General features: G+C 36.5%; 1 protein-coding gene and 1 long non-coding RNA gene across 5 annotated transcripts in view; one reads left to right on the top strand and one right to left on the bottom strand.

Moving 5' to 3' along the window:
* The window catches only part of GRM1 (glutamate metabotropic receptor 1), a 443,691-nt gene that overhangs the window by 359,400 nt on the left and 68,387 nt on the right, over positions 1-15,904 (bottom strand). The gene's annotated exons all lie outside the window — the stretch shown is intronic.
* LOC103102522 (uncharacterized) overlaps positions 1-15,904 on the top strand; it is a 70,286-nt gene that overhangs the window by 33,551 nt on the left and 20,831 nt on the right. Inside the window, exon 6 of one of the 3 annotated variants that reach the window (XR_008916706.1) lies at positions 6,082-7,314. The exons of the other annotated variants lie outside the window; for them this stretch is intronic. This is a non-coding gene — a long non-coding RNA (uncharacterized LOC103102522). Of the gene's footprint in view, positions 1-6,081; positions 7,315-15,904 lie in introns of those variants that run through there. 3 annotated transcript variants of the gene reach the window in all.

Genomic DNA, 15,904 nt, shown 5'->3' with positions numbered 1-15,904 from the left:
CAGGTAGTTGAGAACAATATATTCCTGCTAAAACCCTCTAAAACCCAAAATGTTACTTTTGAAGACAAGTAACTGGCGGTCCTATTGTGGAGAATATCCAGTGTGGAAACCCCCTCCATTGTTGGGGGGCATAGAGCTATTCACACAATAAGCATGTGCTAGAGAGAAGACAACTCTAAGGCCAATCCTCTGTATCCTAGTTACCTTATTACCTTAGCACCTGGTGCATAGTAGGCACTGAAATAGCTGACTGACTCTAAATTAACAAGTTTTCCTTTTTTCACTGACGGTAGCAAGAGTGAAAGAGATAGGATACTGAGATGGGAAAAAGTGGTAGGGAACATAAAGTTAAGATTTACCTCTGGTGGGGCCAGGTGCTCTTGTATTGGCCATCATTCCAAATTACCTATGATTATGAGTTTGCTTTGGATTATAAGCAAGTCTACCTTAAGGAATAAATGTTTTCTCAGCAATTGTCATTATAATATCCCTTCTAGAGACTGGCAGAATCCAGTAGCTTTCCTGGGGAAAAACATGGAAGTACACATGCTTTGGGGAGGATAATCATAGGAGATGAGTCAGCAAGGTAGGGGACAAAAGACAAGGGAATGAGTAAACAAATGAATGAATGACTTATCTGAATATTTTATTCATTGAATATTTATTGAAAACAATAGTCTCCTTTGTGCCAGGCACTGTGGAAGGCATTAGAAATACAGATATAAAAGTGGGACAGTCTTTTCCTTCAAGAAGCTTGTATTTTAATACATAGGTACAATATTTTTGAATAAAGTTGGCCAAAGAAAGATGTTTTTAGTGTTAAGGAGTCTCAGAGATTGTGCCATAAGGGGCCATAAGGCAGTTCACTGCCACAGCCTTTCTAGCTACAATGGTAGTATTACTGCTTCCAGAGCAAGTGGGTAGATGGGGGATAAGAAGGATAAAGAAGCCAAAGGGGTACTCATGTGAGTGGCAAGGTAGTTGGCAGATGCCTCAAAGGTAACGCTCAGCTTCCTAGTATGATGTGAAGCATGGACTAAGGCCAACCACAGATAGTGTGTTAGTTACACTCACTAATTGCCAGGTTAGGCAGGTTAGGGTTCTGAGTTGATCACCTCCCCACAGAAGGTGGAGAAAGTCTTTGATATTCTATGTGGAGTGCTCTATTCCAGGTGGGGAGAAGGGGCTTTGGGTAGAAGAAATGTAAAGATGCCAAGGGGAGCCTAGGCTCTCTGGCAGATGACTGGTTAGGATATAAAGCATGGTCTGGGGCCAGCTTAATATTCCATAGAAGGCTAAATCTTGTCTTGTTCTTCTGTTAAAATTTAGAATCCTGTTCTCATTTCACATGCCAGCTCTGGCTCCAGTGTGGTATCAGTAATTTGATGCCAAAACTATTTTTGATGAATTATGACTACAGACAACTAACGGTAAAGCAATGCTTCAGGCATCTCCACAGAGAGGTGGTGGACTATGGATATGGAATAAGTAATGTACTGTCAAACAAACTTAATGTGTGGATTTATGTTGCATAATAATACTTCTTTGTTAAAAGGAAGGATTTTATTGGCATGGAAAGAATTATTTAAAAGTGACTAATGCAAAAAAAAGAACATCAGGTTATTCTTTTTAAAGGAAAGAGCCAGTAGTTATGGTTAAATTTCCCAAAATTATAGCATTATCTCTCCATCATAACTCTTTTTGCCTGGCAGTGTCTTTCCAAACGAGTTCATGGGCACATTATAATTTTCATCTTTTACATAGGCAACCAAACTAGGTCACACTAGCTAGTTTCAGATATGAGCATTTCCCATCCTCCATGCTTGCATGCTATTTGTCCCTCTGCTTCATCTAAGTGTTTGTCTTCCTTCAAAGAAAACAACTCAGAAAGACATTCCTGATTCCCCCCCCCCCCTTGGTTAGGGCTCTTTCTCCCTCCTGTAATTACTTTGTATTGCTTTACATAGATACAAAGGGGACTGCAAAGTAGTTTTCAGTTTTTAATTGGCCATAACTACCCATAAAGAAGCCAGGAATAGAACTAATAAAGTGCTTGAAACAATGACCTTGGCCCTGGGCTTGGTACTATCTCTACTTTTATATCTATTCTTTTATATAGGAAAACCAAAGATTTAAGTCTCAGAAATTGGGAAAATCCAAACCCCAGAAATGTTAGGTAGTTATCAGGCAAATAACCATGAACTGAATTATGGTCCACACTAGTGGTTCTTAAATTTTTTGGTCTCAGGACCCTTTAGAGTCTTAAAAATTCTTGAGGAACTCCCAAAAGTTTTCCTTTATGTGAGTTCTATCAATATTTATCCTATCAAAAATTTAAAACATCATAATATTACTATGAAAATAGTTTTGAACTTGTAGACTTCCTAAAAGGGTCTCAGGGACCCACCAGTGGTCTCTGGACTGCACATTGGGAACCAGTGGTCTAGGCTTCCAAGATGAAACACTGGGAATGAATAGATTGTTTATTCTATACAGTGTACTGTAAGCATTGAGGCCTGTAACAGAGACACTGGAGCTCTTGCTCAGAAGTAAGTCAGGTATGTAGTGAGGAACATTTATATTTTCTATTTAGTGTCCTAAAGGAGTAACTTGAAAGAGTTAATGTGCCAAAAAGTAAGCACTAGTTAAGGAATGGAGTCCAGTGAAATATAGATTCATGGAAATGTTTTGTGTAAAAACAATCCCCTCCCAAGGTTGTAAGATTAAAAGTTAATATCCAAATACCCCAAGTATTATATTTAATAAGATTTATTAATAATAACTTGAAGTAAAGGAAAATAAAAAGCTACAGCAAAGGAGGGAGTTAATCAAGCCACAGTCATTGGAAAAGAGAGAGAAAAATACAGAGTTATAGAATTTATACACAATACCCAAAGACCTTACGTGGATGAAGGAAAAAGCATTCTGGGAGATGAAATCCAAAAGTTCAAGATTTTCTAATCACACAAAGTACACTGAAGAATTATTAACTAAGATATGGTCCCATGTAATATAGCTGAATTATAGACTTCTGAGGTTCTCCAGGTTTCTATTTTAGATAGGAAATAACACAAAGAAGAGAAGAGAGAATGTCATAATATCCTGTTTAATATGTGAACTCTTTGAGAACAGATATAGAACCTTAATTAAGGCAATTTAAATAAGCATTTGTTAAATGTTCCCAAAACCACTAAACACCTTATAAATATTACCTCATTTGATCCTCAAAATATTCACGCAAAGCAGGTGCTATTATTGTCAACCCCATTTTACAGTTAGGGAAGCTGAGGAAGAAGGAAGTTAAAACAAAGCTACTAAGTACCTGAGGTCATATTCTCAAGTCTTCCTGGCTCCAAGTTCCTTCCATTGTAATACCTAGCAGCCTCTAAATCTCCACTCATGGTCTATTTTAGTTCCTTTGTACAGGCATCCCTGGGTTTTCAAAGAACAAGTTCAGGCAGGTCCTACTAAGCTGGAAAGACTGACCAAACCAGATAAATTGGAAAAGACTTATTATCAAGTTACCTTAAAAATGAGGCATTTTTTTTTCAACTAGAGAAACACACAAAAACCATCTCCCAAGGGGAAAGAGGCTTTGCCATCTGTGCTTGTCTAAGGAGCAATTATTCTGTCAAAATCATGAATTCTGAAAGTACTAAAGTCAGTCTCAATATTCACTATAGCAATCTGCTGACAGACAATGCCCAGAAAGCTCTATCAATATAAAAGTTCAAACAAAGCTGGTTAATTCCAATTCAAGTGAGCCTCACATGAACAAAATAATTTTGTTTTATTCTGATTAAATGTTTCCTAGGGTGGTGCAGGGGATAGAGGCAGATTCATCTTCAAGAGTTCAAATCTGACATCAAACACTAGATGTGTAAACGTGGGCAACTCATTTAACCTTGTTTGCCTCAGTTTCCTCATCTATAAAATGAACTGGAGAAGGAAATGGCAAACCACTCTCGTATCTTCACCAAGAAAATCTTAAATTGGGTCAAAGAGAGTTAGAGATGGCCAAAAACATCTGAACAATAAATGTACTACAAATCTCACATACATTCCCATACCAAAAATACCTCATGAAACTACTTCTTTAAAAAAAAGAATATGGAAAGATATTGGGGGTGTTCTCCAGCCACTTTCAGGAACATACTGCTCAATACAGAAAGATTTTATAAGGATTCAGCAGTCCCTTGATCTCTGTAATAGTAGTAAAGGTAGATAAGTATGTTAAAGTGTATTGACCTATGAGACAGGAAGAACCATCACTTAATGCACTTAACAAAGAGAAAACTTTTGCTTTCTCTCTCTTCTTTATCTTTCCTGAACATGTAGCATGGAACTTTCTCTATGACAACAATGGGGAAGGATAAAGAGACCTCACTCTTCACCCCCTAGGCAACTATGGTAGCCACTCATAAAAGGAAATAATATATGTTACCTAGGAAATCCTCCTGAGTCTACTTAATTTCTTTTTACCTTTGAGCTAGATAAACTTTATGATATGATGGTCTACTTATAGAACCACAGAAAATCAACCAAAAAGCTAGTCAAAGTAATCAACAACTTTAGCAAAGTTGCAGGATACAAAATAAACCCGCATAAGTCATCAGCATTTCTATATATCTCCAAAACAGAGCAGCAGCAAGAATTAGAAAGAGAAATTCCATTTAAAATCACCCTAGACAATATACAATATTTAGGAATATATCTGCCGAGACAAACACAGGAACTATATGAACGCAACTACAAAACCCTTTCCACATAATTTAAACTAGAACTTAACAATTGGAAAAACATTAACTGCTCATGGGTAGAACAAACTAACATAATAAAAATGACCATCCTACCCAAACTTATTTACTTATTTAGTGCCATACTCATCGAACTACCAAAAAACTTTTTTACTGAATTAGAGAAAACCATAACAAAATTCATTTGGAAGAACAAAAGATCAAGGATATGAAGGGAAATTATGGGGAAAAAATGCAAAGGAAGGTGGCCTTCCAGTCCCCAATCTCAATCTATACTATAAAGCAGTAGTCATCAAAACAATATGGTACTGGCTAAGAGACAGAAAGGAGGACCAGAGGAATAGACTTGGGGTAAGTGACCTCAGGAAGACAGTCTATGACAAGCCCAAAGATCCCAGGTTTGGGGGCCAAAATTCACTATTTGATAAAAACTACTGGGAAAATTGGAAGACAATGTGGGAGAGATTAGATTTGGATCAACACCTCACACCCTACACCAAGATAAACTCAGAATGGGTGAATGACTTGAACATAAAGAAGGAAACTATAAGTAAATTATGTGAACACAGAATAGTATACATGTCAGACCTTTGGGAAAGGAAAGTTTTAAAACCAAGCAAGATTTAGAAAGAGTCACAAAATGTAAAATAAATAATTTTGATTACATCAAATTAAAAAGGTTTTGTATAAACAAAACCAATGTAACCAAAATTAGAAGGGAAATAAACTGGGAAACAATCTTCATAACAAAAACCTCTGACAAAAGTCTAATTACTCTAATTTAAAAAGAGCTAAATCAATTGTACAAAAAATCAAGTCATACTCCAATTGATAAATGGGCAAGGGACATGAACAGGCAGTTCTCAGCCAAAGAAATCAAAACTATTAATAAGCACATGAAAAAATGTTCTACATCTCTTATAATCAGAGAGATGCAAATCAAAACAACTCTGAGGTATCACCTCACACCTAGCAGATTGGCTAACATGACAGCAAAGGAAAGTAATGAATGCTGGAGGGGATGTGGCAAAGTTGGGACATTAATGCATTGCTGATGGAGTTGTGAATTGATACAACCATTCTGGAGGGCAATTTGGAAATATGCCCAAAGGGCAATAAAAGACTGTCTGCCCTTTGATCCAGCCATAGCACTGCTGGGTTTGTACCCCAAAAAATAATAAGGAAAAAAACTTGCACAAGAATATTCATAGCTGCGCTCTTTGAGGTGGCAAAAAAAATGGAAAATGAGGGGATGCCCTTCAATTGGGGAATGGCTAAACAAATTATGGTATATGTTGGTGATGGAACACTATTGTGCTAAAAGGAATAATAAAGTGGAGGAATTCCATGGAGACTGGAACAACCTCCAGGAAGTGATGCAGAGCGAAAGGAGCAGAAACAGGAGAATATTGTACACAGAGACTGATACACTGTGGTACTATCGAATGTAATGGACTTCTCCATTAGTGGCAGTGCAGTGATCCTGAACAACTTGGAGGAATCTACAAGAAAAACCACTATCCACGTTCAGAGGCAAAACTGTGGGATTAGAAACACAGAAGAAAACAACTGCTTGATTACATGAGTCAAGGGTATATGGTTGAGGGTGTAGACTCTAAATGAACATCCTAGTACAAATACCAACAACATGGAAATGGGTTCTGATCAAGGACACATGTAATATACCCAGTGGAATTGTGTGTCGGCTATGGGAGGGGTGGGAGGAATAGAATATGATTTTTGTAACCAAGGAATAATGTTTTGAATTGACCAAATGAAATAAAAAAATTTTTTAAAATAAAATAAGTTCCTTGAGATTGTCTTCTTTCTATTTCAATTTGTATTTAGCACAATGCTCAGCACATAGTTGGCAAGTTAATAACTTCTATTTGACTGGTCTTACCACAAACTCTGGGATGCTGGAAGAAATGATCTTTGAAGGGTTTTTCAAAAAATGCAAGACTGAGGAGAAGGAAAATAGCTGTTTAGTAGTACCATAAAATGTTTTATGTTTTGTTGTTTAAAGTATCAAGAGACTAGAGTAAGAATTGTGGGTTACTGTTTCATGTTTTAAGTCTTTGTAATTGTACACTTATGAATTTACTGTTTTATGCATTTCTTCTGTGTGGAAGAATTAAATTGCTATTCTACTATCTGACCTAGGATGAATGATATTTACCTTTTTTTTGCCTTTTGAGGAGATCTTGAGACTTGGGGCAAAGCAGTAAGTTACTTTCTCTCAGATTATGGAGTGAGGGCATAAAGAACAGAGTATAAGAAAAATCCTTATTTCCTCTTTTGAGAGGTCATTCTGGACTGAAACTAGTCCTCTAATAAACCCAGAGCCTGAGGCCTCTTAGTGGTAAAGGACAACCTTATCCATCTTGGGCTAGTTCTGCTCTGTGGTTAAAAAAGAAAAAAAATATGAAAAACCTCAAATACACTCCACAGTCTGAGTTGGGGCTGGAAGTATGGCTTTCATTAATAACTGATTTTAAACTTATGGTAACAGTTCCTATTTATTCTTATAATCTTGAACTTTGGGCATATGTCCTACAATGACACCATCTCAGAATTGTCAATCATCCTTCAGTTTTGCTCTCACCAAATTTCTGTGAGAAGCATCAATAAAATATATATTTTTTAAATCTCATGTCACTTCATTAAAGGTATCATTGTTGAAACAACATATAACCTCACAATTATGTACAGTTAGTTTACAAATGAAGGTGATTTTCTGGATTGGGTTTTTAGGCTAGATCTGGGGTTTTAGGCTAGATCTACAAACCTGAGTAGTTGAACTTAGCCCCTTCCTTCTATACCCAAAGAGAAATTTGGTACATAGTTGGTAAAGTGTGAGACCTAGAACATAAGAAAAAATGAGTTCAAATCTCTTCTAAAATCCATGCTGAGTGTGTATCCAAAGGTAAGTAACTTCTGAACTTCAATTTCTTCATCTTTAAAGTGGAGATGACAATACATACAGAATCATGTAGATGCCATGTGGCTCAAATCAGGTAAAACATGTTAAGTGCATATTAAGAGAACAGAAATGTACACTCCCTAAGGCAGCTTCATTTATTATCCTTGTCTATTAAGTGCATGAAACATGGTAATCATTTTAAAAATTTTAATCAATTAATTCAAATTGCTCTGCATCATTCCCCAATTAATCAATGGTCAAATATAATATTTTTCAAAGGAAGATATCTAAACTATCAATAGCCATTTGAAAAAGTGTTGTGTACCACTAATAAAAAAATGCAAATGAAAGCAGCTCTGATGCTTTCATCATCAAATGAAAGCAGAAAGATTCCTAAGGACTGATGATCAAGCATGCCACTCACCTCCTTAGAGAAAAAATGATAGATTTAGGGTTCAGAATAAGAATTAGATTTTTGTATAGAAATGATAGGGGAACTTGCTTTTGTTTAATAATGCATATTTTAACTCTTTAAATTTTAAATTGAAGAGAGTGAGGAGAAAAGTAAAAGCTTGTTAATTGAAAAAATAAGACAAAATGTAAAAACATAGCACTCTGCAAACCTCAAAGAACTGTTCAAATATCTGTTGTTGTTTTCAATATGGGGGTTCATTGGGGATTCTACACTGATCAGACAGTTTGAGAGGAAAGCACCAGATTAGGCTAGGATTGTAACCCAGTCTGGATTAGCAATATAGATTAACGAGATTGGTTCTCTTTACCTAAAAATCTCAACATCAAGTTCCTCTCAAAATTAAACCAAGCAGACCTCAGCATTCTCACCACGAAGAATTCTCACAGCAGACTGAGTTGCATCTGTGAGTTATCATACTTTCAGTGACAATTTTTCAAGCACTTGGACTCTATTCTTTCTTCAATGAGCTTTTCTTTAGCAGTTACTTCAGCTAAACCTTCTAGAATAATTGGAAATTGATTCTCACTCCCCATGCCCCACCCACCCCCCAAATTGCAAATACTTATTCACTGCCTAGTTGGGTGAAATGCTATTCTATGCACAAGGAAGAGGTTTGTATTCTGTCCGCTAGTCTCTGAGCCCCAAATCAAGGTTTTTCATACTAATGGTAATAAAGTCTACTTAGTATGCAGGATCCAAAAGCCAAGCAGTTGTACCTTCTGTGTTTTCCCTTCAATGTCTGGCCCATGTGGTCACTTGATAAATATTAATAAGTGGTAAAAAAAAAAGTGGTAATAGAAAATCCAATTTAAAGCACATGGCATTTTAACCCAAAGGTAAGTGAAGACAGATTTTTTTCAAACCAAGCCATATGCTAGAAAATCCAGAAAATTTATATTACCTTGAAAACTCTATGGAAAAGAATACTTGACAGCAATACGGCAGCTGAGTAGCCTTTATCTTGCAATATCCTTAGGCTAGGGGAGAGGTATAGTATAACAGAAAGAACTCTGGCAATAATTAGGAGACCCAGCTATAGGACCTGAGGTAGAAGTCACTTCACTTCTATATAGTCTCATTTTCTTTATATTTAAAATGAGGAAGGGTAGGAAGAATTGATTCCAAGTACCCCTCTGTTATCACATTTTGAGAGGAACCATGGAGTTGTGGAGAGAGCAGTGGGGCTAGAAGTCAGGAAGACCTCAGTTCAAATCCGATCTCAGGTACATGCGAGCTGTATGTTTCTGGGCACTTAATTACTTGGTGCCTTCCATTTCCTTGTTTGTAAAATGAGAAGGATAGCCTTGCTGGACCCCAGTTCTAAATCTATGCTATAATGATCTTATTATATACTCGTTTATAATAAGAAAATGTGTCATAATGTTCTGAGAGCATGAAAAAATGAAACTATTTTTCATACTTTTCTTCATAAAGAAAAAGAGTTTGCAAATTATTACCTAAGGGCCAAACCCAGTCCACAGTCTGGTTTTGTCCACCTATGACCTAACCATAGTTTTACTTTTTGAAGCAAAGTTTTATTGTGAGGCAGCTAATTGGCACAGTGGGCGGTTGAACATTGCCTCTGGAGTCAGGAGGTCCAATCCTACTTCAGACACACTACTTGGATTATTTTGGACAAGTCACTTAAACTCTGTCTCAGTTTCCTCATTTGTAAAATGGAAATAATATTAGCAACTAGGTCCAAGAGTTATTGTGAAGAACAAATAATATATTTGTAAAGCACTTAACACAGTGCTTGGCACATGGTAGTTACTCTACAAATGGTAGCTATTGTTCTTAATTACAAACATAAAAACCATTCTTAGCTCACATAAATGCTCAGATAAAAATAGGTAGTTGAGCTAAATTTGGCCCTCAGGCCCAAGCAGACCATGGCATCCTCACCATTGACAACAGCAGACTGCGTTTCCTCTGTGAATTATCATGCTTTCAGTGACAATTTTTCAAGCCACTTTGCACTCCATTCTTTCTTCAATGAGCTTTATTTTAGTAGTTACTTGAGCAAGACTTTCTAGAATAATTGAAAATTGATTCTCACCCCCCCCCCAGAAAATGAGGATATTGTTGTATGTCTTAAGGTGACTTTTTTCTAGTATTAGTACAAGGTTCACAGTGTGAAGTACTGAAAAATAAAGTTTGAGAGTGAGCATGGGATTTCCACAATCTCATACTGCCTCACAGATTTTGGAGGATTTAAGAGCATGGCTTACAAAAGTTCCTTTTGTAGATAAAGGTCACTCATCATCTCATTTGAAAAAAAAATTCTATTTTCCAAATTCTGTGACAAATTAATCCTAATGTAACTCTAGTCATCTCTTTATTACTTATAAAGGATTCCCAGAGAAATATTGAGACATCAAAAACATTTTTAATATGGAAGCAGGACTTTAACTGAAAAAAAAAATCTGAAATGGAGGAAGAGAACGTCACAAAGAGGACAAAAGAAAAAGACATGTATACACTCAAAGGTTTAAAAAAATAGATCTTTTCTGAAAAAGATGGAGCTGAATGCTACAAAGAGGAATGAGTTACTTATCCCCTAAGATGCATATAATTGAGCTTCAGAAGCTATCAGATCAAAGAATGTCTAGTAAGCATCAGAAGAAGTAGAAACTAGTTGCAGTTGATGATTCACTGTTCAGTAAGTACTGAGACAGTGATTTATCAACCTGATAACAATTGAGAGGTCTGTTGTCTTCCCAGGCATATATCCAAGACACTCCAGAAATCTCCCCAGAATGATCAAAGCAAATGATGACTAGTGATTGATAGAGGCACAGAAGACACTGACAGAATTAACTTCAACAGTATTGCCAAGGATTACAAAGACTTGGGTAGGAAAGTGAAGGTTATAAAGGGGCAGAGGTCCCATTTTGCTTGCTACTATTCCCCCTTGGAAGCAGAGGGAGAGAAAGATTTAGTAAGTAAATAGCTCTTTAAGCTTAAGCTGGTGGTGTCTGAGAAATGGATTTGTATTTCTGGAACACGACTTGAAACACAGGGATTCTAGGCTATTGGCCAGGGATGAAGTGCCCTCATCAAAAACTAGCAAGAATATGCTTGTCAGGAATTCCTTTTGGATATGTATTGGACTCCATGGCCATTGAGATCCCTTTCATTGTGAAATATCTGATTCTATAAAAACAATTGATAATTTTTCAAAAATGAGATTAATGACATGAGATACTTTAATTCTTTCAATACAACTAAGTAGACATTAAAGGAAATAATTTCATCTGCATATCAGTACATGAGAGAAACTGCCCAGTATTAAAAATATCCTTGAAATAACCTATGTTATTATTAATCTTTCTGTGGATACATAGATTGTACTCTTTTTAAAAAGGGTTTGCCTTATAGTTTGAGGGCTCTAAGAAAAGGCTTATATTTTCTAAAATAGCAGCTAAGTGGTAGAGAGGATGGAGCCCTGGGTCTGGAGTCAGGAAGACCTAAGTTCAAACCCTAGTTGTATGCCCCTAAGCAAGTCACTTAACCTTATTTGCCTCAGTTTCCTCATTTGCAAGATGAGCTGGAGAAGGGAATAGTAAACCATTCCAGAATCTTTGCCAAGAAAATCCCAAATGGGGTCAGGAAGAGTGGAACACTACTAAGCAATAGTATACTCCAAAATATAGTATTAACTGCCTTCCATTTTCAAGTTTAATTGCTTTGAGTCTAGAAGGCATTTCATGTTTTTCTCTATAGTAGAGTTCTATGATTCAATATGAATATCCCTGGTCTAAGCTTTTAGCAAAAACCCTTATCACTTAACACCTTAGAAAGAATCAGCACAAATAAGATTCACTACTGCCATATGGATAGGTCCTGAGGGCTGGAAATGGAATCTGGAAAGGTGGGAGGGCCCCATAGGCAACTTTTCTCACTTCACAATTTTCCCTCAGGCCATCCTGGCCAATAAATTTTGTTTCCACAGCTTATCATCACATTAATATGGGATCTCAAAATAGAGAGCTCCATTCATATTTACCAATACTGACATCCGGATTCTTTCCTAGAAAGTAGAATTAACAAAATGACATTTAAGTCTCAGATATAATAATGGTTACTTTAAATCAGCAACAAACCCAAGAGCAGTTTGGTCACTGAATGGATAGAGACCCAGGCCTGGGATCAAAAGGACATTGGCTCAAAACTGGCCTCAGGCACTTTCTACCCTTGTGACGCTGGGCAGGTCATTTAACCCCAGTTTACTAACCTTTTCTGCTCTTCTTTGAACCTTTTTTTTTTAATCTTTTATTTTTGAACCCATTCATATTGATTCAAAGATAGAAGGTAAACGTTTTAAAGGAAAACAACAACAACAAAACCACAAGACTTTTATGACATTAAAAAAAAGTCACCATATTCTCTAAACAGAAAAGTATTACTACAATGGGGAAACGTTCATATATAATGAAATATTCAAAGTATTTGGTGTTCAGAACATTGATTTGAGGGGTTTTGTCAGTTTAAAATTTAGAACAAGAAGGGACTTAAAAGATCATCTGGTAATTTTCTTCAACCCCTTCTACTTTATAGATGAAGAAACCAAAGTCTAGAGATGAATAATTTATCCCAGAATACATGATTAATAAATACTGGAGGTGGTATTCAAAATCAAATTTGTTGACTCTAAATCTAGTCAAAAGGAATGAACTTGGAACCACAGACCTGGACTAGCTCTGCTACTTACTCTTTGTGTGACCTTAAGTATGTCATTTAGCTTCTCTAGGATTCCTTTTCCTCATTTGTAGGAAGGGAAGAGGAAGGGCCTCTTTCGTCACTTCCATTGCTATGTAGATGATCCTACATTCCAAAGTTCTCTGTAAATATCAAACACAAACCCAAGAATTTGTTGTTCTTTAGTCATTTCTCATTGGTGTCCAATCCTTTATGACCCCACTTGGGATTTTCTTGGCAAAGATATTGAGTAATTTGCCATTTCCTTCTCCAGATTATTTTACCAAAGAAGAAACTGGGGCAAACACCATTAAGTGATTTGTCCAGGATGACACAGCCAGTAAGTGTCTGAGGCTAGATTTGAAATTGGTCATTCCTCTTCCTTCATCTTCCCTAAAATGGTAGGCAACCTGATATATATTTTATATGTTATGCTCTAGATAATTAAAAAAAAAAGGCAAACACTGGCTCTTCTCTTTTCTCTTCTTCCAAATAGCCTACTACCTAAGAAGGAAACCAGTAGAATAGAAATAACAAATAAATATTAAGATATCATAACTATTGCAGTTAACTCGAGGGCCAAAGAGTTGCTAGAATGATTGGTATGAGCACAGATTGGAATCCTTTAAGTTCCTCAGTTAAAAGGTCAAAGATGTGGGAGAAGGCAATTTCAGCCTCATTAATGGCATTTGCAGTGGTTTAAAAGTAGTAACAGGCATGATAGAATGTTTTAGAACAATGATCACAGAATCATGAATCTAGAGATGAATGAGACCTCAAAGAATATATATAGTCTAATCTCATTATTCTCCAGGTAACAAAAGTAAAGCCTAAAGGAATTATGAGACTTGCCAAAGGACACATTGGTAGGTAGTAAGCATCATGTGTACAATATGAACCACTCAAATCCCCTAAATACAATGCCAATATTCTTTTCCCCATTGCACATCTCCTTGGATAATAGGGTAACTGTATGATTTTAGAAAGTCATTTCACATCTACAAAATGAAGTAATTGGGCTAAAAGTCCTATCCTAGCGCCTTTCTAAGATCCTTTCCAGACCTAAATCCTAGGCTTTTAGAATCTGAGTAAATTGTGCATTTGATATCTGGAGAAATGGATAGAGTGCTGGTCCTGGAATCAGGAAGACTCATTTTCATGACTTCAAATTTGACCTTAGATCAAATCTGACCTTGGACACTTTCTAACTGTGTGGCCCTAGGTAAGTCACTTAACCCTATTTACCTTGGTTTCCTCATCTGTAAAGTGAGCTGGAGAAACAAAAGTCAAACCATTCTATTATCTTCATAATAAAAACTGCAAAAGGCATCAGGAAGAGTCATATCAAACAACATTCAGTGATGCTGGAGAATTGACTCTGAAAGCTTGAGATGTCTCACAAAGCTAGACTGATGAGTCTAGAGTCAACACTGTGCGAATGAGATCAGGCCAGACTTTGGTGATTCATTTCCTATCACATAGGTCAGCCCAGTTTATAGACTACAAGATGTTCCTACATCTGGTGCTGTCTCCTGGGGTTGCCCTTGAATTCAATTGGCCTTCTTAGGTTGTCACTAGTTCAGTAGTGTATCAGTTATCTATTGGCATGAAATTTCCCTCTACTCTGAAATAAAGAACAAATGAGGACAGTTTAATTTTTCTTTAATTTTACATTTTAATATCATGAAGCAAAATTCTTTGCAGTATTTCATCTGGAGTTAAATGGTAAGACAGGATCGGTCTTAGATGGTTGATGTGCTCTTAACTTCAAAAAGGGCTTATCTTTCAAAAAATAATAAATGCCCATTTGAGCAGACTTGCCTGCCTTCTGTGATGACAAGACAATAATCTCTCCTTTTCCACAAGAAAGGAAACAATACTAATGAGAAAGAAAAATGGGATTTGTTTGAAGAGATCAGCATAGTTGTACAAGAACTCATTTTTTTAAAGAAATGTACCGAAGATGGAAGCAAGGCCAGATGAAAAAAAGAATAGCTATAAGAAAATGACATGTAGAAGCTTTTTCCAGTAAAACAAAAGCTTTTAATGAGCTGAGGTTGAAGGATAGTAAAACACTGAAGTTTTTTTTAACTATTAATGAGAAGAAAAGTAGGACCAAATAATAGGTGAGATCAGTGTTTCTTTCCTCTGAATCCCTGAAGAAAAGCAGCTTATCATACTGGATTGAAAGCTAGAATCAAAGGCAGAGAAATCTGGCTTTGACTCTGGGCTAGTCACTTAACATCTCAGTGCTCTAGGGCAACTCTCAGACTGTAAATTCTATGGTAGAGGGAGTTTCCTTGTCTGGCATTTGATGTTCCTCTGATTTTCTTTTTTATCTTGGGACTCAGTCCCTGAAATTTTTTATTCTGATATTTCCAATGAAAGGATAATTTCTCTTGGCAAAAAAAGTGAGGGGAGAGGGATATAATTCAAGAATGAACTAGCCCTGGCAGTGGAAAATTGAGTTCTGGAGAGGAAATGGCCAATATCCCCTGTATGTTTGCTTCATACTCAAAGTTTTCACCCACTCTATTTAGAACAGATGATAATGGTCAAGCTGAGGATATCTACCACCCTTTAGGACATAAGGCTCAAGTTCAAGCAAGGAAAATAGCCCAAGAGGTGCATTTCACTTGTATCCACAGAGGCTCATGCAATAGCTTTGTACCCAGTGGGTGAATTGAATTCAATTCAACTCCAGTATAAAATTAAAGATTGTACAGGATCTCAATTTAATAGCATGATGATAACATACAGCAGCAAGAATGCAGCTCTTGTTTTGTTGTTCTCTCTCCTAAGAAAGATGATCTTTGGACCAGGACTGAGAGACGAAAAAAACTGGCAGAATTAAAACCCAGTATAAATGAGAAAATGAGTGTCACAAGACTTGGGTGATATTCACCTTAGGATACTGAAAGAAGTGGTAGCTGTGATTGTAGAGTCATTTTTGTAGACCTTGAAAACTCTTGGATAATAGGGCAGATACATCAGAGCTGAAGACAAACAAATATTGCCAAAAATGAAAGGAAAGTGGGTTCTTCAAAC

This window comes from Monodelphis domestica, chromosome 2 (genome assembly GCF_027887165.1).
Source record: "Monodelphis domestica isolate mMonDom1 chromosome 2, mMonDom1.pri, whole genome shotgun sequence".
Taxonomy (NCBI): Eukaryota; Metazoa; Chordata; class Mammalia; order Didelphimorphia; family Didelphidae; genus Monodelphis; species Monodelphis domestica.
The sequence above is the reverse complement of the archived record's forward strand: the minus strand, read 5'-3'. Positions and strand labels throughout refer to the sequence as shown.